Genomic DNA, 24,075 nt, shown 5'->3' on the forward strand with positions numbered 1-24,075 from the left:
ATTCTATGTAGACATTTTGGACTCATTTTGGTTTGAGAAGTGTGCATTTCTTTTCTTAGTTGGATAATCTAGGTTTGTAAGCCTATCGAATCACATAGGGAGCTTGTTAAAAGTAAAGATTGTTGGTTTTGAAATAGACTGAATACCTGGAAATTTTATTCAAATAGCTCATCATTTGGGAATCACTGTTCAAAACCTGATCTCTGGCATTCTAGGATTCTTAAAGACCTGTGTTGATTGGTTCAGGAGCACATACGGAGGACATATGCTGGGACTCATCGGCCCTGAGCCAGAGTCTCACTGCTTTTATCTGTTTTGTTTTTTGGGGACATCCACCTAAGCTACAGTTTCAAAGAAGTTTTATGCTAAAAAGCAAATATGCTTGCTGCAGATATAGCTTATCAGAGTGGTGTTTCTGATATGTGATAGACTTATCTCTTTAAATACAGAGAAGCCTCTGCACTGCTTAAGATAGGAGTTATGGATTGTTAAAGCTTATATAAAACTTTTAAAATGGTTTATGTGAATTTGATGTTTCTCAAATGATATACTCTAAGGTATAGTTTTTGTTTTATGAGTATACTCAACAAATTTTTAATAAGTTTTTAAATCTGATTTTTAAAAATCTTTGAATAGAAGAAATTGAAGAATGATAGTTGCTACCTTTACATGGTAGTTCTTTCAATCCATGGACATAGAGTGTATTTATTTAAATTTTTAGTTTACATTAATGTTTTATAATTTTGAGTGTATGAGTCTTGCAGTTTTACTATGTTTTTTCCTAAGTATTTTATGCTTTTTGATGGTAATATGAATGAAATTACTATTCTTAATTTCAAATTGTTCATTGTTTGTACATAGAGTTACAATTTATTTTTGTAGGTTGCTCTTGAATCCTATATCCTTACTAAACTTGTTTATGAGTTCTAAGAGGTTTTTGTTGTTTGTGGATGCCTTAGGATTTTCTACATGTAGGGTCATACCATTTGCAAATAAAGGCAGTTTTATTTCTTCCTTTCAAATATGGATGCCTTTAATTTTTCTTGTCTGATTGCACTGGCTGGAACTACAGTACAGTTTTGAACAGGAGTGCCTAAATTGTATGTTCTTTCCTTGTTTTTGATCTTAAGGAGAAAGCAGTCAATCTTTCACCATGGAGTCTGGTGTTAGATATATTATAGGTCTTTTGTAAGTGCCTTTTGTCAGTTGAGGAATTTTCTTTATTTTCCAAGTTTTTTCAGAATTTTTATCATGAATGGATGTTGGATTTTGTCACCTTTTTTTTTTTTTATGTCTGTTGGCATACCTGGCAGTTTTTAAGTAGATATTTCATTTGGCACAAAGAATGTTTTCGTGTTTTTTAACATAGGGGTAGTGATTTTTAGGATTAACTGAGCATTGTAAATTCTGTAGCCTTAAATGAGAACCAGAGAAGTTGATTTGCTGTCGTTCATTCAGCAGATACTTATGAAGTGCCTGCAATATGTTTTTTTTTTTTAATTTTTTTTTTTTAACGTTTATTTATTTTTGAGACAGAGAGACAGAGCATGAATGGGGGAGGGTCAGAGAGAGAGGGAGACACAAATCTGAAACAGGCTCCAGGCTCTGAGCTGTTAGCACAGAGCCCGACGCGGGGCTCGAACTCACGGACCGCGGACCGAGATCATGACCTGAGCCAAAGTCGGCTGCTTAACCGACTGAGCCACCCAGGCGCCCCAATATGTTTCTAATAAGTGCACTAAGATTCTGTGAACACTAAAGATTTAGATTTACCAGGTTCGTTTCAGGCTCATGAAAATGAAGTTTTGTTCTTTCCATGATTGTAATTTTTTTAAGTTTATTTATATTAGAGAGAGAGCAGGATTGGGGCAGAGAGATAGAATCCCAAGCAGGCTCTGCACCAGCACGCTGAGGTTGACGCAGGGCTGGAACCTGCAAACCATGAGATCATGACTTGAGCTGACACCAAGAGTCAGATGCTTAACTGAGCCACCCAGGTGCCCCTCCATGATTCTAATATTTTTTTAATTTAACTATATAGCTATAAAGCTAAGTAAGAAAGAGCCCAGTTCAACTTTTTATAAAATAATAGCTGTTTTTTTTGTTGTTGTTGCCTTGAGCAGTATCCTCAGCAGAGCCCCTACACATACTCTTCTTGAATTCAGACTGGGGTATTTGAGATGGTGCTAGGTTTCCTTTTAGAACTCCATTATAAGTAATAGCCATATGCACAAAGCAAATTGTTTGCACTAGTTTGGAGGTGCTCCTACAATTCCACTATGTTAGTCTCTGTTTTGGCCATGGACACTGAGGTTTCATGGTACAATTTGCAGCGTACAGATTTGCCCCATTACTTGAAATTGTATGTAGTCACAGTTTAATTTGTTCATTTCTGCTAATTGGCTGTCTTCAACTGTGAAAGCAGTTGAAATTCTATGGTTAGTTGAAATCAGTCAGAGTAGTACAATTTGCTCAAGAGCAAATACAGTGTTTGATTTGACATTAGTTTTTTCATTATTCAACATTTTGACAGAGTTGCATTTTAGTATCCTTAATAACAGCAAAATGTATTTAGTCAGGTTTATAGTACTTTTGCTAAGTTAACATTTTAAGCCTACTTAGAAATTGTCCGCATTATCTTGGGCTACTGTTTGCCAGAAAAAATTGATGGCAAATTCATAGGTTATGATGTTCTTGCTTTCCTACTATTTAAAAAAGAAAGCAGGAAACCAATTTGACAATAAATTTCATATATTAAAAATAAATAAATAAATAAATAAATAAATAAATAAATAAGAAAGCAAATAAGCAAAACCCCGTCATTAATTCTTTATGTGATTTAAGAAAAATAATGTTTCTCTAACTCCAGTAACCATTTGAATCCCATATAACCCACTTACAGCATTGTGATCTAACTGCATTTTCTTTAATGTACAAAATAGGAGCTTCTCTTTAATGTACAAAATAGGAGTTTCTAATGTTGAAATTATCAGTGAATGTTTAGTGATTCTTCATGTATGAGTCATTACCATAGAAACTCAGATGTTACATCAACTAGTTATAATCTATAACTACTTACATAGGATTAAGATGATGCAACAAATTAATACATGTAAAGCAGTTGAAAGAGTCCTGGCAAATAGTGCCATATCTTAGCAGATATTGCTGTTGTTTTATTGTCGTTTTTTGGCAAGCATGAAAATTAAACTCAAGTACTCTTTAAGATTTAAAGTTTTAGATTTCAGATGTAGCATCTCTTTGTAGGTATTATAATTGTTCATTAAAAAAAAAAAAAAAAAAAAAAGAGGCTAGTACTGTCCTTAGCGGTAGATTGATCTGTCTTAATGCTTTCAAAGTAAGAAGAATGGGGGACTGTGACATGTCAAAACCATCTGGGGGTCTGAAAAAAATGCACATCTCTGATCATTTAAGGATTGCTGGTCTACAAATTTAGCTTCTTTATGGACTTAATAAGAAAAAAATATTTAGCCCAACCCAGCTGTATGGTATTAACTTAATAACTTAACATTTTTTAATAACTGGAGTTTATATATAATTGGAGATTTTGGTGACTAAATAAATAATCTCATTTTTCACAATACTGAACTCTGATATTTTGTTAATATGCTAGGTAAAAGAGTTTGTTTGGGGGTGCCTGGCTGGCTCAGTCAGAAGAGCATGCAACTCTTCAACGTAAGTTGAAGCCCCACGTTGGGTATAGAGATTACTTAAAAAGAAAAAAAAAAACTAAAAATATTCTTGAGTTTTTTAACCCTTCACCCCCCCCCCTTTTTTTTTAATCTTTATTTACCTTAGAGAAAGCGAGCAAGCACACGCAGGGGAGGGAGAGAGAGAGAGGGAGACACAGAATCCATAGCAGGCTCCAGGACCTGAGCTGTCAGCACAGAGCCTGATGCGGGGCTTCGAACCTATGAACCATGAAATCATGACCTGAGCCAAAGTCGGACGCTTAACCAACTGAGCCACCCAGGGGCCCCCCCGCCACACCCCTTTTTATAAGATTTTAAATGAAAATGAAATCTTAAGCATGGAACCGTAATATGTTTAAGTAGCATTTTATTACCATGTAAGTTCAGATTTATAGCGTTTATTATTAAATGTAAACAGCAAGGCAGTTCTGAATAATGCATACATTTCAGTATTATTAGACTCAGCATCTATTGTTTTTCTAATTTTGTTACACAGTATTGAGAAAACCCCGTCTTATTTATTTTTTTTTTTGAGAAAATCCCATCTTAAACTGATAAGTAATTGATAGCTGTTTTAAAACTTGCCTTATAGACTTACATTGTCATGTTAGCAGCTAGAAAGAGTAGTAAGAATTTTGAACTTTAAAGTTGACTTACTAAATAACCATTACTTTCATGTAGTAATTGTTGAAAATGGGGTTTGGAGTCAGACATGATTTTCTTTTCTGCTAGCTCTGATACCTTGGATAAATTATTTAACCTCTTTAAGCTTTGGACTCCTTATTTTCCTAATGCACATTATGATAGTTTTTACTTCATAAGGTATTTGGAGTAAATAAGTTAAATGCATGTGTTAAAAGTCTGATTTTCAAAAACAAAGTCATTGCTCTTAGGCAAATATAAAATAAACATGTCACAAATTATATTTCACTCATTTATTAATGAGGAAACCAGTAAGATGTTAAACCAGCCCTGAGTGCATTTGTGAATCTAGGTATTTATAGACAATGTTGACATAAAATTGCTAAGTTAGATTAAGTCACTGGTTAAAGTCCAATAAGACCATGGACTTCAATCTTCGTGGTTACCTTTTACTGGGCAAAAATTATTTACTTCTCTACTGGATAAAAATCTACAAGTAAACATATAACTTCACTAAATCTTAGATTTTTAATCAATAGCAAATAGTGAATTGAAGTACATTCCCCTAAATCAGGATTTGTTAACTTCAGCACCATTGAAACTTTGAGCTATGTAATTCTTTGCTGTGGGGTGCTATCCTATGCATTGTAGAACTTTCAGTAGCCTGGCTTCTACCCACTAGATACCAGTAGATCCACCTTCCTTCAGTTGTGGCAACAAAATATGTCTCCAGAATTGTCAGATGCCCATGGACCGCAAAACTGTCTCTGATTGAGAATCATTGTCCTGGATAATTTTAAGTGGCCTTTGCTCCCATGTAACACTGAAAGAATATACACGTATCTTTTCCCTCTTTTACATGTTTTTGATAAATTTTCTTCACACAATTTTTGACAAGTAGTACTTAATTATTAAATGATAACTGCTATTAATAACAAGGATGACACTATTTATTATTACTAATAATAGCAATTTCCTTGGACCGTTATCTGTCAGGTTTACACAGTGTTTCAGAATGGTCAAAATTATATTTTGCATGTTGAGACCCAAATTCACATTTCTCACGTTCTCTTTGCAGTGTTAAGCATGGTAAAATTTGACCTAGAATATATAAATTGAACTCATTCATTTTATTTGAAAATCAAGTAAGAACCACTCATAAATTCTTAGTAATTATTGAAACAGTTATAACATTATTATGGCTAAGTATATTACATGTTCACATTTATGTGCAGCCAACTCTTTAAGCCAAACCATATTAAGAGCATAGATGGGGGTGCCTGGGTGGCTCAGTCGGTTAAGCGTTGGACTTGGGCTCAGGTCATGATCTCACAGTTCGTGGGTTCAAGCCCCGCTTCAGGCTCTGTGCTGACAGCTCAGAGCCTGGAGCCTGTTTCAGATTCTGTGTCTCCCTCTCTATCTGCCTCTCCCCTGTTCACGCTCTGTCTCTGTCTCAAGAATAAATAAACGTTAAAAAAAAATTAAAAAAAAAAAAAGAGCATAGATAGATAGATGTGTTTAAACTTAGCCAGGCATTTTATGTAATGAGACATGCTAAAACAATGTACTGCTTATATAATTTTAGGTGACCAAATGTGCACAGGACTGAATTTTTATGGAGGCCCAGTGCAGAACTATAAATACATGATCCAATGAGCCAATTCTCACATGTGCACAAAATTAAAGAAGTTGTATTTTGACATCTACCAAGTTTAGGTTGGTAGTATAAGGAAAAAATTGTTATGGATAAATACCAATACTAAAACTTGTACATTTGTGCTTGTGGGTTTTTTTTTTTTAAACAGAATGAAAATTATAAAATGAAAGAATATCAGTGAGGGGCCCCTGAAACACTGTAGTAAAATATCCTGAGAATTACAACTTGACAATTATAGTTCTGGTTAATAAATGTGTCTTTAAATATTGACCGTTGACCCTTGAACATTGTGGGGTTTAGGGGGGGTTGCAGGCACTGCCACGTAGTCAAAAGTCTGCATATAACTTTTTTTTAATGTTTATTTATTTTTGAAAGAGAGAGAGAGAGAGAGAGAGAGAAAGAGAGACCAAGTGTGAGCAGGGGAGGGCCAGAGAGAGGGAGACACAGAATCCAAAGCAGGCTTCAGGCTGTGAGCTGTCAGCACAGTGCCTGACATGGGTATCAAACTCACGAACCATGAGATCATGATCTGAGCCGAAGTCGGACACTTAACTGACTGAGCCACCCAGTGCCCCAAAAATCTGCATATAACTTTTGATTTCCCAAAGACTTAATAGCTACTTTGACTGGAAGCCTTATCGATTGTGTGAACAATCAGTTAACACATATTTTGTATGCTATATGAAATATATACTGTATTATTTCAATAAAGTAAGCTAGAGAAAAAAATGTTCTTGAGGAAATATGTTTACAGTAGCATACTGTAAAAAAAAAAAAACCCTTGTGTAAGTAGACTTGGACAGTTCAAACTTGTGTTGTTCAGGAGTCAACTGTAGTCTTCTAAAGAGCACAGTTTACTTTTTCTTGCCCTAGTTATATTTGATGCTTGACATTTCATTTAAATTTCACAAAATTCATGTAATTTGCAACTGTTTACTTATTGGGGTCCTTAGAAAGGAGAACTATCCATTTTCTATATTGTTTTAGAAATTTAACCTAGTTTAATCTCCCTCTTTTTCATGTCCTTATAAAATGGTTTAAATAGGAATGGGACAGAATAGGGACTTCTTTACAAAGTTAGAATTAAAAATATCTTTGCTAGGTTATCAGTGATAAGGGAGTTTGTCTTATATTTGGCCTACTGTCTCTGGGACATAGCAAAATTTACCTTTCCACAAAAAGCATATTTTATTAACTTAGAGAAGTAAGGTCTTTGAGGTCAAATATATGAATTGATAAATTTAGTTTTATAAAATTCAACAGTCTTCATTAGCAGTTACCCTGGTCACTTCCTAACTGCAGTATACATATAGTGCTTAGAAAGCCCTAAATATAATGGAAAAAAATAATTATAACATAGATGAAGCAGCAGTATTCCCTTCACTGTTAATCCAGCTTTTTGCTGTCATTCATTAATACAACTTCTAAATTTAAATACATATTGCCCGTTATAATTTTAATAAAGCTCTGGCATAAAATGTAATATGTGTAAGAGTTTATTTTATTTTTATTATTATTATTTTTTAAATGTTTATTCATTTTTGAGAGGCAGAGAGAGACATGGCATGAGCAGGGGAGGGGCAGAGAGAGAGAAAGACACAATCCGAGGCAAGCTCCAGGCTCTGAGCTGTCAGCACAGAGCCCGACATGGGGCTGGAACCCACGAACCATGAGATCATGACCTGAGCTGAAGTCGGACGCTCAACTGACTGAGCCACCCTGGAGCCCCTCCGTGTAAGGTTTTAAATACGAAATACTGTAAGAATGACATTTTCACAGTGTTTTATTTGTTGCTTTGGGTGTAAATTGGTAATTATTCTTTTCTGCTAATGGGTTGATTAAAAAGCCAAAATAAGGGGCGCCTGGATGGCGCAGTCGGTTGAGCGTCCGACTTCAGCCAGGTCACGATCTCGCAGTCCGTGAGTTTGAGCCCCGCGTCAGGCTCTGGGCTGATGGCTCGGAGCCTGGAGCCTGTTTCCGATTCTGTGTCTCCCTCTCTCTCTGCCCCTCCCCTGTTCATGCTCTGTCTCTCTCTGTCCCAAAAATAAATAAAAAACGTTGAAAAAAAAATAAAAAAAAAGCCAAAATAAGAAAATAGTCTTTGGAAGACCAAATAAATCCATGATGTATAAGTGAATTAAATTTCTTGATCTTTTGCCTTTAACCTTTCTTTTTTGTTTTAATTTTTTTTTAACATTTATTTATTTTTGAGACAGAGAGAGACAGAGTATGAGCAGGGGAGAGGCCGAGAGAGAAGGAGACACAGAATTTGAAGCAGGCTGCAGGCTCTGAGCTGTCAGCACAGAGCCCAATGCGGGTCCTGAACTCACAAACTGCAAAGATCATGACCTGATCCAAAGTTGGATACTTAATTGACTGAACCGCCCAGGCACCCCATTGCCCTTAACCTTTCTACATGATGTGACTGTACATCAAATTGGTTCAGTCACATTTCCCCAAATATTGTTATTTTGATATGTTAAACAGTATTTTTATCTCACTAAACATTCTTACGCTTTGAGTTGAATTCTGTTTAATTTTGCCAGGTAATTGATTTTTTTGGTTGTTGCTGGAATGGTTTAGAGAGAGGAATCAAACTACAAAATATAAGTGATCAGATGCTCTTTTTACCATTAAATTATATTTTAAATTAGCCTACAGTGTTTAGTGTTTAAGTAAGAAAGGATCATGTACAATAAGCTCTGGGCTCCTCTCTTATGGAACTATGTAGTAGTGAGTCCCTTGCTGCAACATCTTGCCCCTCCTCCAAAGCAGCTAGCATATATTTGAGCATGGTGGTTCTGCTCATGTTGTGTCTTATTCGCATGGAGGAGATGGCAATGCTTACACTGTAGCAGGTGGAGCTCCCATGCCGAATCCAATCCTGGATTAAATTTTAAGGATATTAGCGAGGCTTTGGGCCCTTACAAAGTGGTGCTGAATGAGTACTTTCATTTTGGGAATTTGATTATAATTTTATTGAAAGAGCATAATTATATAAGAAAAAGAAACAGCATCTTAATTCCATTCATAATATGCTGACTGGATCTCTGCTGTGGGGGTGGAAACAGTTAAAGAATGCAACATTTATTTATTTATTTATGTTTTTAAATTTTTTTTAACATTTATTTATTTTTGAGACAGAGAGAGAACATGAACAGGGGAGGGTCAGAGAAAGAGGGAGACACAGAATCCGAAACAGGCTCCAGGCTCTGAGCTGTCAGCACAGAGCCTGATGCGGGGCTCAAACCCCTGGACCTCGAGATCATGACCTGAGCCAAAGTCGGATGCTTAACCGACTGAGCCACCCAGGCGCCCCAAGAATGCAACATTTAATATAAATCCCTTTAAAAGAGTGCTTTGGATCTAGATTAAACGTTCAAGACAGTCAGCAAGCAACACTTACCAAGGCATATTTTCTGGAATTTCAATCTTGGATTGATTGAAGTGTTCATGGTCTGGAAAAAATGTCTCCAGCATCAAAAGCTTGGCTTGTTTTTCTCTGATGTCATGCCACCGTAAAGTAGCATGTGCCAACAGCACAATATCCTTAATGTTTGGATGTAAGGTGGGTTTAAATAATACTTCTAAAAAGGCTTAGTTTTAAAATCCAGTAGTATTTCAGCAGAGAAATAATTATGATTCAAATTAGGTGGCTTGATTGACTTTCTTTCATGGCATATAATTCCCTGTCATTTGTGTGTCTGACACAAGTAAAGAATTGGTTTTTGTACAGTGAAAGTAATGGAAAAAGGTCTGATTTTTATGAAATCTGCGTGTAAAATGTCATCATTCTCCATTAATGAAGATTAATTACTGACTTGGTTTTTGTTTGCTACTGTGGAGATTAAATATACAGGAAACAACATTGATAGGCAGGACTGGAAATGCCTTCAAATACCACTTTGATGGAAAAAAATGTTGGTGGCAGGTTTTATGTTTATAAACTAGGCCATTGGCTTTGTGAATTGGTATTAACTCAAGAGTTGGTGTTTGGAAACTAGAGGGAAAAAAAGCGCGTGCGTGTGTGTGTATGTGTGTAAGTTTATTTATTTAAATAGAGAGAGAGCAGGAGGGATAGAGAGTCCCAAGCAGGCTCTGCACTTCTCACCATCAGTACAGAGCCCAATGTGGGGCTCGAACTCATGGATTGTGGGATCATGACCTGAGCTGAAATCAAGAGTCGGATGCGTAACCACCTGACTCATCCAGGAGCCCTGCGGGGGGAAAAAGCTTTTAAACAAAACAAACAAAATAAGAGAAATATGACCTACCCATCCTCTATAAGTGAAACAGTGGTTGTTAATTAGTGATGTGACCTAAGTGAAGGAAATAAATGTAAAGTTTGCCTTACAGATAAGTGGTTTCTTTAAATTATAAATGTCATAAAGAAGTGATGTATTTTTTTTAACTGATTTTTGCAAAAAAACAAAAACAAAAACCATATGATTTAAAACCAAGTTCTAAGCAGGAAGAACTTTCTAATGAGTTTAGTATTTGGAGAATAATTACTTATCCTAAAGTGTTGTTTTCTTAATTTTTGTAGGACTGAAACTTTGCAATTGGTAATATATATGAAGAGGTCTCCAAATTGCTAGTTAATTAAGTAAATTATACTGAAACAATGTTTTACTCCTTTATTAAAGAATATCTTCCTTTTCCGGGGTTCCTGGTTGGCTCAGTCGGTTAAGCATCCAGCTCTTGATTTTGGCTCAGGTCATGTATCATGGTTCATGAGTTCAAGCCCCAAGTCGGGTTCTGTGCTGACAGTGAGGAGCCTGCTTGGGATTCTCTCTCACCTTTTCTCTTTCTCCTCCCCTGCTTGTACTTCTCTCTCTCTCTTACAATAAATAAACATTAAAAAAAGGAATATATTCCTAAGTTCCCTCCCCTCCTACCCCACTATGAACTCTTTGCAGTGTCAGCAAATTCTTATTTTCCTAGTGGTATTTCAGAAAATTTCTGCACCTGGAAATGGTTGCACAAGAAAAATATGCTGCTTATAGAAGCAGATTTTTACTAATTTGTTTCAACATTTGTATTGGTCATTTAACTGTCAGATGGTATAAAATTCTCATGTACAATTGAAATTAACTCAAGCTACATTTTTGCTTCCCCCTGAACATTAAGGTTACTTTTTCATGTGATACGTACAACAGGATGTTTTTGGAAAAGAGTGTAAATTTTTTTAAATAATATTTTTAAAAAGTTAACCACACTAAAATTTTCCTTGTTTTCGTATTTAGGAACATTAAACACCTTGCAAAGTATTATAAGATGTTAAGAATGCTGTCTTTATCATAAAATCAGTTTTAAGAAAATACATTACCCTTGCATGTAATTAATGTAATAATTTCTATGAACTTAGAATCTTTTCCACCCCCACCCCTTGAACCACTTTAGAGTTTGTATTCATCACAAAGTACTGTTTAAGGTTCTTGGTTGCCCCCTGGTGGGAAAATTGAGAAAATATTTTATTGAAAGCTGTGGCCCTCCCTGGCAAGCAATCAAAGGTATTTAAAAGGTCATCTACTTATCTCCTTAGGAATTCATTAGATAATTTGGGTAGTAAAAAGAATGTTTTTTCTTTGCTTCAGCTTTTGTGGATAGAATTTTTAAAGACTTTTTCCAGAATGTTTAAATTTTACAGGAAGTAGCATTGACAAAAGACTGTTTGCAGAATAAGACTACAGGTGTCCTAGTTATAGTTTTCATTAATGTATTTTTGTATAATCAGAATTCATCATTAAAACTGTATTTAAATTAAACCAAATTTAAGTTAAAAATGTTAATATGCAGGGGCAGCTGGGTGGCTCAGTTGGTTAAGCATCTGACTCTTGGTTTCAGTTCAGGTCATGATCTCATGGTTTGTGGGATTGGTTCGTGGGATCAAGTCCCACATCAGGCTTCAACACTGAGAGCATGGAACCTGCTTGTGATTCTCTTTCTTCTCTGTCTGCTTTCCCCTGCTCGTGCACATGCTCTCTCTCAAAATAAATAAACTTAAAAAATATTAATATGCAGTCAAAGCAGGACATTTTGGGGGGGCAAGGGCAGTTATTAACAAAAAGGGGAAATTGCTACTTCTGGTTGATACCATTTTAGAAATAGCTTGAAATATTAAGGGTAAACAAATGTTTTTTTCCTAGTGCATAAACATAATACCAGTACTGTATATATGCCGGAGGTTTTTTTTTTTTTTTTTGATGCTTATTTATTTTGAGAGAGAGTAAGCTTGTGTGTGTGTGTGTGTGGTGTGTGTGCGCGCGCTTACAAATGGGAGAGGGGCAGAGAGAGACTCCCAAACAGGCTCCAAGCTGTCAGCACAGAGGCTGACACAGGGCTTGACCTCACAAACTGTGAGATCATGACCTGAGCTGAAATCAAGAGTTGGACCCTCAACGAACTGAGCCACCCAGGTGCCCTGCAAGAGATTTATTTTCTAATACCACTGGTACTTTGATACCAATTACAGATTTTTTGTTTCCTTAATTTATAGGTAAACTGCAAGTAATCTACCTATGTAAAGTCCAAATCATATTTTAAAATAAATTTAGTGTTTTCATATATGTCTGTGAACTTTTGAAAAGTAATAAAAGCACCACCTTTTTTTTGTTGTACATGAAGTGTCTTTTTGAAAACTCAGATTTCTCTGTGAGTGGAGCTTACCTTTAACTGTACTATTGCTTACTAGACATTCATCCAAGACCATTACATTAATAGGATGTCATGAGGAAGCAATCATCTGTTTATACAGTCAACCTTTGAATAGCATGGGACTTAGGGGCACCAACCCCTCTCCCCACACAGACGAAAATCCACATAATAACTTTTGAATCCTCCAGAACCTAACTACTTATAACCTCCGATTGACCAGCACCTTTACAGATAACATAAATGGTCAGTAAACACATATTTGTACACTACATGTGTTATATACTATATTCTTAGAATAAAGTAAGCTAGAGAAAAGAAAATGTTAAGGAAATTGTGAGGAAAACATACTTAGAATACTGTCTTGTATTTAATGAAGAAAACTCATAAGTGGCTCACGTAGCTTAAATTTGTGCTGTTCAAGGGCCAACTATAATCTTAAAGCCTCTGCGTGCGTGCGTGTGTGTGTGTGTGTGTGTGTGTGTGTGTGTGTAGAGGTAGATAGGTAGGTAGAGCAGTATCACTAAAGAATGAATGAATTTCTAGGGTCAGTCTTAAGAAAGAGGCTTATCTCTCAGCTGTACTATTAGAACTGAGAGAAAAGACCCTTGGAAATGTAGGAAGAATGCCGAGGGTACTCCATTCCTAATCTAGCAATTACAAAGCTGTCTAGGATGCAGTTCTCTGAGGGGTAGGTATTAACAGAAATGAGCAAATTTGAAGTGCTTCTACGGTATGCCAACTCTTTAGGTTAGAATTAATGATTTCAAAATAGTAGGTGCGATGAGACCATAGCCTGAGATTCTTTGGGAGGAAATAGCGTGTTAGGATCAGAAACCTGTATTTTATAAAAGAAGTTATGTTTATTTTGTTCTTCTGTAATATACTTTTAAGAGTATAAGCTCTTACTTTAACTGTCCCTGAGGGAAGCCATCATAAAGCTCTTTGTATTAGAGCATTAAAATGTATTTGGTGGCAGCAATTATGAAAGTGAGAGAATCCCAGAGAGAAGGCAACACACCTGGTAAAAAGTCAGGGATATTTAAAAAAAAAAAGGGGGCGCCTGGGTGGCGCAGTCAGTTGAGCGTCCGACTTCAGCCAGGTCACGATCTCGTGGTCCGTGAGTTCGAGCCCCGCGTCAGGCTCTGGGCTGATGGCTCAGAGCCTGGAGCCTGTTTCCGATTCTGTGTCTCCCTCTCTCTCTGCCCCTCCCCCGTTCATGCTCTGTCTCTCTCTGTCCCAAAAATAAATAAACGTTGAAAAAAAAAATTAAAAAAAAAAGTCAGGGATATTTTTGTGTCTTCTCCTCACAGGGTGACAATGTAAGGTGCTATAAACCTTGGTGATTGTATTTTGTTAGAAGAGGTACAATTCCCATACAGCCCCGATTCTTAGCCTGGGATAAAACTAGGTTTTAGGTACAAATATGGCATATCAGTGGATACCAAAAAGTTATCCTATAACAGATTTTTCTTGAATGTATTTTTAAATAAAACGAATCTTTAAAATCTAATTTTCCTGTGAAACTTGTGGTATATCATTTGAATAGGGTAATATGTGATTTGTATGGACAGTTTATATACGTGTAATTATATATGTGGGATTCATATAAAAGCTTCTGTTATCAAGACATATTGTGCATGTAGCTATGTCTCCTTGCTGTCTCCTCATATCATTAAAGTAATGATTTGTTTTTTTGCTGTCAGAAGACATTTGGTGGAAAAGTTTGAGAAGCACTGTTTTATAGTTATATAATTGCTCTCCCTTCTCACTCCTCCCTTGGGGCAAAAAGTCTTACAGCATAGATTTGAACAGTATGGCCCATTTACTTCAGTTAGTTCACTCATCCTTGCTTCGGCAGTGCATATACTTAGTTCACTCATGCTTAAGATTGTATTTGCAAATAATTAAATACTAAATTAACAATGGCTTTGAACAAGTGGGCCTTTATTTTTTCCTAATTATAATCAGCTTGGAAGTATGCAGCTGCTACAGCTGCTGACATCTCTGCCTTTCTCTTGGCATTTGCCTCATTGGAGCTCTAGCCCTAAAAGAGGAGGAGGTGGTGAAGGGGAGAGGGGTGTGGCTTATAAAACTAGAAGGCATCTGCTTTGGTTTCACTGATTAGAACTGTGTCACATGGACTCCCATGATAGTACAAGAGAGTAGGAAACCTAGTATTTAGTTTTTTTAGCTTCTTTAATAGAGAAAAACAAGGAAAACAGATTGTAGTGTTAGGTTTAGTGTTAGGTGAAGCAACCTACAGTAGTGCATAAGTGCAGTATTTTTTTACTGAAATCTGATTAATTTCAGAGATGCAAATTGATAGTGCTGATCAAGTGGTATATCTGTTTAGCTGAAATAAAGCAGTAAAGTTGAATTGAGGCTCTCTTTCCAATTTCACTTTGCTCCAACCTTCAGAAGCAAAACTAAACACTGCAAAAAGCTACCGTTGGATTAGTTCCACACACACTGAAGTGTGAGGAGCATGTCCCATTAGCCTTAGGTTATGGTATGTAGTATCTTTAAGGCTTCCTTCAAACCAGTTTTACTAAGCATTAATGGGTGACTTAACTATATGCTTAAACAAGAATGTTTTTCAAAATAGTTTTCAAATTATTCTATAATGAATAATGACTAGTAGCACGCTGCTCATTCTAATTGGATTAGAATAATTTTAACAGTAATTAAAGTTAAATGTCTTCTTATGCTAAAGCACATGTTTCCTTTAATATCTTCCTCCTTGTTCTAAGATTAAATGTACTTTCTCTTGGCTGTGTTGCCAAACTTTGACATCGAACTGATATCTTTAGTGTACTGTTCTATTTTGGAAAACTTTTTCATTGATTCCACGGTTTCTTCAAAGGAGAAAAATTACTCTTCAGTGACTCTGGGGCTCCAACTAACTCCTCAGTCTTTTGGGATGCTGTGTTAAGCTTCTTCCTTAAAGTGAATGGATCAAATCATTCTTCCATGTATTGGTAAATAGTTTCTAGTAGTACTTTGCTGGTAGTAATGGGCCCATAATGTCTGCAATCAGAAATAGTTACCTGTTTGTTGCTCTCTGGTATCCATTTAGGACTATACACTGTGAGATATTAATGATTAATTTTTTAGTTTCTTTATTTAAAAATCTGTTGCTTTGGAATGTAGTTTTTCTCATGTTCCTTTAAGAATGTGTTTATGAAATTTTGTTTTTCACAACTGAGTTACAAATGGAAAACTTGACAATAAGTTTTGAAAACTTTCAAACAAATACCACTCATTTGAATATATAACATTGAAACAGGAAATCATTTCAGGAAATTAAAACAAGGTATACGTATTCCTTATTGTTACAAAGAAAATCATAGTCATTATTTGATTAACTCATTCAGGCAGTCTCTCATCACACATTCAGTAATTATTGAGCATCTGTGTGCTGGGGATATACCAGTGAACAAAAGAAATCCTCGTGGAGTTTATATACTAACCATATTTCCTGTCGTAACTTTTCTTCTTTCTAACTCGTAATTTAGAGATTCTGTCAGTGAGAATGTTGGAATAAAAACTCAGGAAGAACTTGGGGCACCTGGGTGGCTTGGTTGGTTAAGCATCGACTTTTGATTTCCAATCAGGTCATGATCTCGCAGCTCCTGAGATCGGAACCTGCTTGGGATTCTCTCTTTCCCTCTCTTTCTGCCCCTCCCCTGCTCTTTTTCTCTTACACAGTCACAATAAATAAATTTTTAAAAACTCAGGAAAAACTCTACCATGTACATAACTAGTGATTGCTTTTTAAAATTTTTTTTTAATGTTTGTTTTTGAGCGAGAGAGAGCGCAAGCCAGGGAGGGGCAGAGAGAGGGAGACAGGGAATCTGAAGCAGACTCCATCCACCCTGTTAGGGCAGAGCCCACGTGGTGCTCAAACCCACGAACTGTGAGATCATGACCTGAGCCAAAGTCAGACAGTCAACCGAGTCACCCAGGTGTATCCTAGGGATTGCTTTTTAAGCTCTGTATTAGTTTGCTAGGCCTGCCATAACAAAATGCCACAGACTTGAGTGGTTTAAACAACAAAAATTTATTTTTCTCTTTATTCTGAGAGGCTGGAAGTCCATAATCAAGGAGCTGGCAGAGTTGATTTCTCCCCAGTCTCTCTTAGCTTGCAGATGGCATCCTCTTGCCACTTTTTCTGCTGCTTTCTCTGTGAACAGGTGCTCCCTCTATCTCTCAGTCATATTTCCTCTTATAAGGACACCGGTCAAATTGGATTATCATACCCTTAATGGACTCATTTTAACTTAATCACATCTCTAAAGGCCCTGTTTCCTAATACAGTCACATTCTGACGTACTGAGACTTAGGGCTTCCACATACAAATTTGGGGAGACAGTTCGCCAAAAACAATGTTTTTATTAAGGAAGAATTTAGGACTTCAAAGTTCCACAAGTATGTGAGGGAAGTTTAGAATGTAAAATTTTTATGACATATCACATTCTTAGGAAACATTTTATTATAAAGTTTACTGAGCAATCATAAACTTGATTTGAGCATATTCTATCAGTGGGAATTGACAAATGAATAAATAAGGTTGCTCTGATTTAAGAATATACGATTTACAAATTACTTGAATTTTCAGATTAAGCAAGTCAGTGTAGCCTCTGCTGCTTAATTTGGCCACCCTGTGCTTATTTGCTGCTACCAAAGAAGAACAAATATCTTGAGCATGTATTTGAGGATAGAAGGTAGGGAAGAAGACAGAATATTTTGGTTATTTGAATCTTACTTTCAAAACTGTATTATCTGAACATGTGTATGTATGTGTATATATGTGTTTGGTGGTCACCTATGTTTGAATTAATATATGCCTCTGGTACATTGTGTTAAGTGAACTTTTTATGGCTTGGCTTTGGGAATCTAATCATAATTTATTTTGTTATTTCAAGTTGTTTCAAACAATCAAAAAGTACTGATCTGGGGGATACAACCTATTCATTAATTGGGAACTTGCTCTATAAAAAATATTAGGCTGCAACAGAAGTTGTAGTTCCTGATTACTTATTAATCTTGCAGAAGTAGAAAATATCAAACTTTTGTTTCATAGTATGTCTTGAGGAGCGAAGCAAATTGGCTGTGTTTTTCTGGACTTTAGGTCCAGGAACTGGTTTGTTTGACAGTACAGCTGTGTATTTTGTTTGTTTTTAAGATCTATTTTAAATTATCCTTGGCATTTGCTGGAGTAAAATAAATCTTCCTTTGTATTTCATAACCATTAAGAGGTACAATACACAGACCACTAGGAGCTCCTAGCAGAATTTTTAAAGGGGATGCTTGGTTGGTTTTAGAAAAAAATAGTAATGCAATTTTGACAGATTTTACAAATTTGAAATGTTAAATTATGATGGTCATAAATTCCGTTATATTTTTTTCATCAAAGTCATTTTTATAAATAATTTGCAGAGTAATAAAGGAATAATGAAAAAACCTTCATTAGAAATTTTAATTAGATTTTAAGCATAGTAAACTCAAGTTTTAAAATCAGCTTTATGGAGATAAAATTGTCACATAATAAACTGTACATATTAAGAGGGTACAGTTTTACAAGTTTTGATGTATGTATACATTGTGAAACCATCACTGCAATCAAGACAGTGAATATAATCATCATTCCCATATGTTTCTTCAAACTTCTTTTTTTTTTTTTGATTTTTTTTTTTATGAAATTTATTGAGAAATTGGTTTCCATACAACACCCAGTGCTCATCCCAAAAGGTGCCCTCCTCAGTACCCATCACCCACCCTCTCCTCCCTCCCACCCCCCATCAACCCTCAGTTTGTTCTCAGTTTTTAACAGTCTCTTATGCTTTGGCTCTCTCCCATTCTAACCTCTTTTTTTTTTTTTTTTCCTTCCCCTCCCCCATGGGTTCCTGTTAAGTTTCTCAGGATCCACATAAGAGTGAAACCATATGGTATCTGTCTTTCTCTGTATGGCTTATTTCACTTAGCATCACACTCTCCAGTTCCATCCACGTTGCTACAAAAGGCCATATTTCATTTTTTCTCATTGCCACGTAATATTCCATTGTGTGTATAAACCACAATTTCTTTATCCATTCATCAGTTGATGGACATTTAGGTTCAAACTTCTTTTTAATGCTTCCTTCTCGTTGTCCTCCACCTGCTCTTCTCCCAGGCAACTAGTGGTTTGATTTCTCATATTATACAGTAGATTAGTTGGGATTTTCTTGAGTTTTATATAAATAAAATTAAAAGTGCATTCTATTTTATAGATTTATTTTTTGGATTCTTTCAAATTAATTATTTTGAGATTCATCTGAAATATTATAGCCTGTATCAGTAGCTCATTGATTGTAGTTGCTGAGTAGTATTCCATTATGTGTATATAAAACATTTGGTTTTGAACATACTTCTATTCAAAATGTTCACTATAACTAACCACTTATCAACTAACATACATGAACATGTAATATATATCCATTTGGTGCATATGGATTCCAGATATCAAATAGGTCTGGTTTTTCACCTGATATTAAAACAGCATACTTTTTGTAGACTTTGATGGCTCATAATTTTGTAATAAAGAGGACATTCATGTGTCTTTGGTCCATAATTGCAAAGCATTTCATTTTTAGAATTATAAGTACCAATTGGAATGATCAGTCTAGAATGAATTATTTTATTTTTGCATCATTGTTTCCTTCTATTCCCCTTTGTGTGTGTGTGTGTGTGTGTGTGTGTGTGTGTGTGTGTGTGTGTATAGCTACTTTCAATGGTTGTCTTCTTACAAACTGCCTGAAGCAAATCTTAGTACATAAATCTAAAAAATGAGAGAGTACTATCACACTTCCTTTTAGACTGCTGGGATGGTCCAAGTTCTTGTCACAAAATGTTGCATGTTAAAGTCCTTGACTAAGTGGATGAAAATGCCATATTTTCTTATCATCCTCAGGTTTTCCCTCATCTCTTCTTGAATTTGAGAAAATATATTTAGAATATTGTTTTCTGAAGACATACAGTCTCAGGTTTCATTTATACAACCAAATTCACTATGATGATTAATCTACTGTGTTATGTTCATCTTCTGATCAGCTAGGAATTGTAAAATGTATTTGTCAGTTTTCTTTTAAGTATTCATGGTGTGCAGAAAAGAGTTAACATAACCTAAATTGCTCTTTGTGAAAAGGTCTCCTTGCAAAGTTGGCCCTTGGCTGATATCTAGGAACTTCCATTTCTTTTTTTTTTTTTTTCCTTTGAACTTAGATTTCAAGAGATGCTGACCCCTAACCAGTAAGAGTGGTTCACTGTGCCTACTGTTTGTGCAAACAAAATGGTTTATGCTGAACACTTCCTTCTGGGAGTCTGGAATTTGGGCTCACACTAGACAGAGGCCTCACCCATGTGGCCAGCCCTCGATGAATACCCTGGGCTCCGAGTCTCTCACAGTTTTTCCTGGTTGGCAGCATGTGTTATCACAGCGTATAGCTAGGAAAATTAAGGGCATCCTGTGTTATTCCACTGGGACAGGATTCTAGAAGTTTCCTCCTGGTTTCCCTCAACTTTGCCTCATGGGCAGTTTCCCCTTACTGATTTTTACCTTATATCATTTCACTGTAATCATAGCTGTGCATATAATGTATAATCGATATCATGAATCCTCCTTAAAAATCATTCATTGGACCTGGGGGGTGATCTTGGAGATCTTTCAACATATACAGGCAGAAAGTTAAAAATTATGAATTCCCAACTATATTATAAACAATGATACCTTAGAAAAGATGATATCTGAAGGATGATGCAATCCATCATAATGACTTATTTCAAGATAGAATGAATTTTATTCTATATATAAAAAAGTAAATTTCTTCTTTGTTATATGGAAGATCTTAAGAACAAAAATTATAAAAAGCCAATCCTTACCAATAGAATTGCTTAATCCACACACACACAAACCTAGACTGTGTTGTCATTGAACTCTGATTGTCTACCAACAGTTTAGTAAAGTGTGTTTTCTTAGCCATTTGTGTGCTATATAAAATTTGCATTTATTAAATATTGAGTAAATACAAAATAATATGTAAGAAGCATATTTTAGATGTAAAGAATCTCTACATAACATTAAAAATAACCAAAGGATATTGCAGGCATCCTTTGTTTTATTGTGCTTTGCTTTGTTGCATTTTTTCTTTTTTAAACAAATTGAAGCTTTGTGGCAACCCTGCATCTAGCAAGTCTTGGCACCATTTTTTCCAACAACATTTGCTCACTTTGTGTCACTGCATCACATTTTGGTAATTCTCACCATACTTCAGACTTTTTTCTTATATTTGTTACAATGATCTGTGATCAGTGATTATGACTCTGAAAGCTCAGATCATGGTTAGCATTTTTTAGCAATAAAGTATTTTTAAATTAAGGTATGTACATTGTTTTTAAGACATAATGTTGCACACTTAATAGAGTACAATATGGTATAAACATAACTTTTTTTTTTTCAACGTTTATTCATTTTTGGGACAGAGAGAGACAGAGCATGAACGGGGGAGGGGCAGAGAGAGAGGGAGACACAGAATCGGAAACAGGCTCCAGGCTCTGAGCCATCAGCCCAGAGCCTGACGCGGGGCTCGAACTCCCGGACCGCGAGATCGTGACCTGGCTGAAGTCGGACGCTTAACCGACTGCGCCACCCAGGCGCCCCTAAACATAACTTTTATATGCACTGAGAAACCAAAAAATTCATTTGACTCGCTTTATTGAGATACTTAATTGTGGTGGTCTGGAACTGAACCCACAGTATGTATATATGTTTGTATATATACATATACATATACAAACCTGTTTTTTTGGAGGTTCTTAAAATATATTCTTGGTATAAATATTTTGTTGGTTACAAGGGTTAGAAATACATTCTCCCATTCAATGGTTCAGCTGTTTTTGATATCTTTTGATGATTAGAAACACATAATTTTAATGTCAGACTACCAGTTTTTTTGTTAAGGCTTATGCATTTTGTGTATTGTTTTGAATATTCTTTCAGAGCCAGAAGTCATAAAGGGATTTCCTATATAGTGTTCTTCAAGTTTTATAGTTTGAATTTTCACAACTGCTAGAACTTAATTTTTGTTTTTGTATGTAGGAGTCCTGTTTCATTTTTTTCTCATGGTTACCCAATTGTCCCAGTGCCATTTACTGACGAATCCTTTCCATTTACCCCGTGATCTGTACTGTGTCGTAAATTCTCATACATGAGTCTGTTTTTAGATTCTTTCTTTTGTTCCACACATCAGTTTGCTTAACTCTATGCTGATACACATTTTAGCCACCACAGCTTTAAAGTAATACCAGTTGTAACTGTTGATTTATATCATTTTAGATCTTCTATACAAACAGTAATATCCTTTGTGAATGATGACGGTTTTGCTGCTATCATAAGAAAAGAAATGGGTTATGTGTGTTTTACATTTTGATGAAAGTAGTGTTAAATTGCTGACAAGAAAAAGCTATTCTCATTTACATTCCCACTTGGATGTTAGAGTTTCTGTTTTTCCATACCCTCATCAACATTAGATATTGGCCCTTTTATAATATAATAATGTTCTCACCCCTTCCACCAACCGGCTAGAGTTTTCAAGTTGGTGAGTAGAAGTTTTAAGCTTTATTCAAATTTATTAGTCCCTTTTATTTTGTAGATATTCTTTCTTTCTTAGATTTCACCATTCCAAGAATATGAATAAAGTGATCCATGTTTTGTTTAAGTGTTTGGCTCAATTCTTCATATTTAGATCTGTGATCTATCTTTTTTTTTTTTTTTTTTTTTTAGTTTAAATTATGCTCTAGGATTCGTGAATTGTTTTTCCAGATGTCTGTTGCCAAACACTATTGATTTAGTAATCCATCATTGTCCCACTAATTTAAAATACTATTTTATATTATTAAATTCCCATATGTATTTGGTTCTGTTGTTGGATTCTGTCCTGTTCAATAGATTTATTTATGTTTCTGCTGCTATCAAGCTTTTAAACACTCTTTATACTTGATAGAATTAGTTGTTCTCATGAGTTTTTAATTCAGAATTTTCTTGGCCTTTTACATGCTGGGTGTTTTTTTAAATTATTTTTATGGCTATTTATTTATTTTTTAAGAGAGAGAGAACAAGCCAGGGAGGGGGAGAGAGAGAGAGCTAGAGAGAAATCCCAAGCAGGCCCTGTGCTGTCAGCACACAGCCTGATGTGGGGCTTAAACCCAAGAACTGGGAGATCATGAGCCGAAAGCAAGAGTCAGAAGCTCAACTGGCTGAGCCACCCAGGTGCCCCTACATGCTGCTTTTTTAAATGATGATTACTAGTATCCTGTCAAGCCCTCTGGCCCACCCAGTTAAAACTATATTAATATTTTAACTGCAAACACATTGAGTTTATAGATTACTTTCTTAGAAAATTCAAGCTATTAAAATATTGGATGCTTATCCAAGAACAACTGTGTTCTTCATTTATTCAATATTCCTTCATCGCCTTCAGAAAATTGTGAAGTTTTCTTCATTAGAGATTGAGTCCTTTAACTCAAGTTTTCTGTTCATTGTTGCTACTGGGAATATGGTCTTTTCCAACAGACACACAGAAATTTACTACTTTTATTCATTTTCATTGAGGTATAATTTTTGTTCAATAAACTGCATCCATGTAAAATGTGCAATTTAATTAGTTTTGACAGCTCTAAACCCTTGTGAAACCACTGCTACAATCAAGTTACATAATATTTGCCTCCCTCAAAAGGGTTCTTTGTGCTCCTTTGAGTTCCAGTCAACCTTTCACTCCCTACCAGATACCTACCACTAATCGGTTTTTGTCATTATAAATTGTTTTTACATTTTCAGAAATTTTATATAAATGGATTAATACAGTAAATACTCTTTTGTGTGTGTCTTCTTTAACTCAGCATAATGGTTTTGAAAGTCACTGAAGTTGTTGTTTATGTCAGCAGTTTGCTTTTTTTTTTAACTGCAGAGATATATTCCACTATATGGGTATATTACCTTTTGTTTAGTCATACATGTTGATAGACATTTGGATTGTTGACAGTTTTTGGCTGTTGTGACTAAAGATGCTATGAATTTAAATGTACACATTTGTGTGTGGACATATGTTTTTAATTTCTTTTAGATAAGTATCCAGTGGTTTTCATACCATAGATGTAAGAATGGTTGTTTTAATATCCCAGCAGTGTGAGTCCCAGTCTCAACTCCACATTGTCACCAAAACGTATCTTAAAAACAAAAACAGTTATCTTAGTAGGCATGCAGTAGTATTTTATTGTGGGTTATTTTTTTAAATGTTTATTTATTTTTGAGAGAGAGAGAGAGAGAGCGAGCTCGAGAGGGAAAGGGCCAGAGAGAGAGGGAGACACTCTGTGTCT

General features: G+C 35.5%; 1 protein-coding gene across 10 annotated transcripts in view; it reads left to right on the forward strand.

Moving 5' to 3' along the window:
* DLG1 (discs large MAGUK scaffold protein 1) overlaps positions 1-24,075 on the forward strand; it is a 285,749-nt gene that overhangs the window by 68,953 nt on the left and 192,721 nt on the right. The window lies entirely within an intron of this gene.

The sequence above is a fragment of the Prionailurus viverrinus genome, chromosome C2 (assembly GCF_022837055.1).
Source record: "Prionailurus viverrinus isolate Anna chromosome C2, UM_Priviv_1.0, whole genome shotgun sequence".
NCBI classification, from domain to species: Eukaryota; Metazoa; Chordata; class Mammalia; order Carnivora; family Felidae; genus Prionailurus; species Prionailurus viverrinus.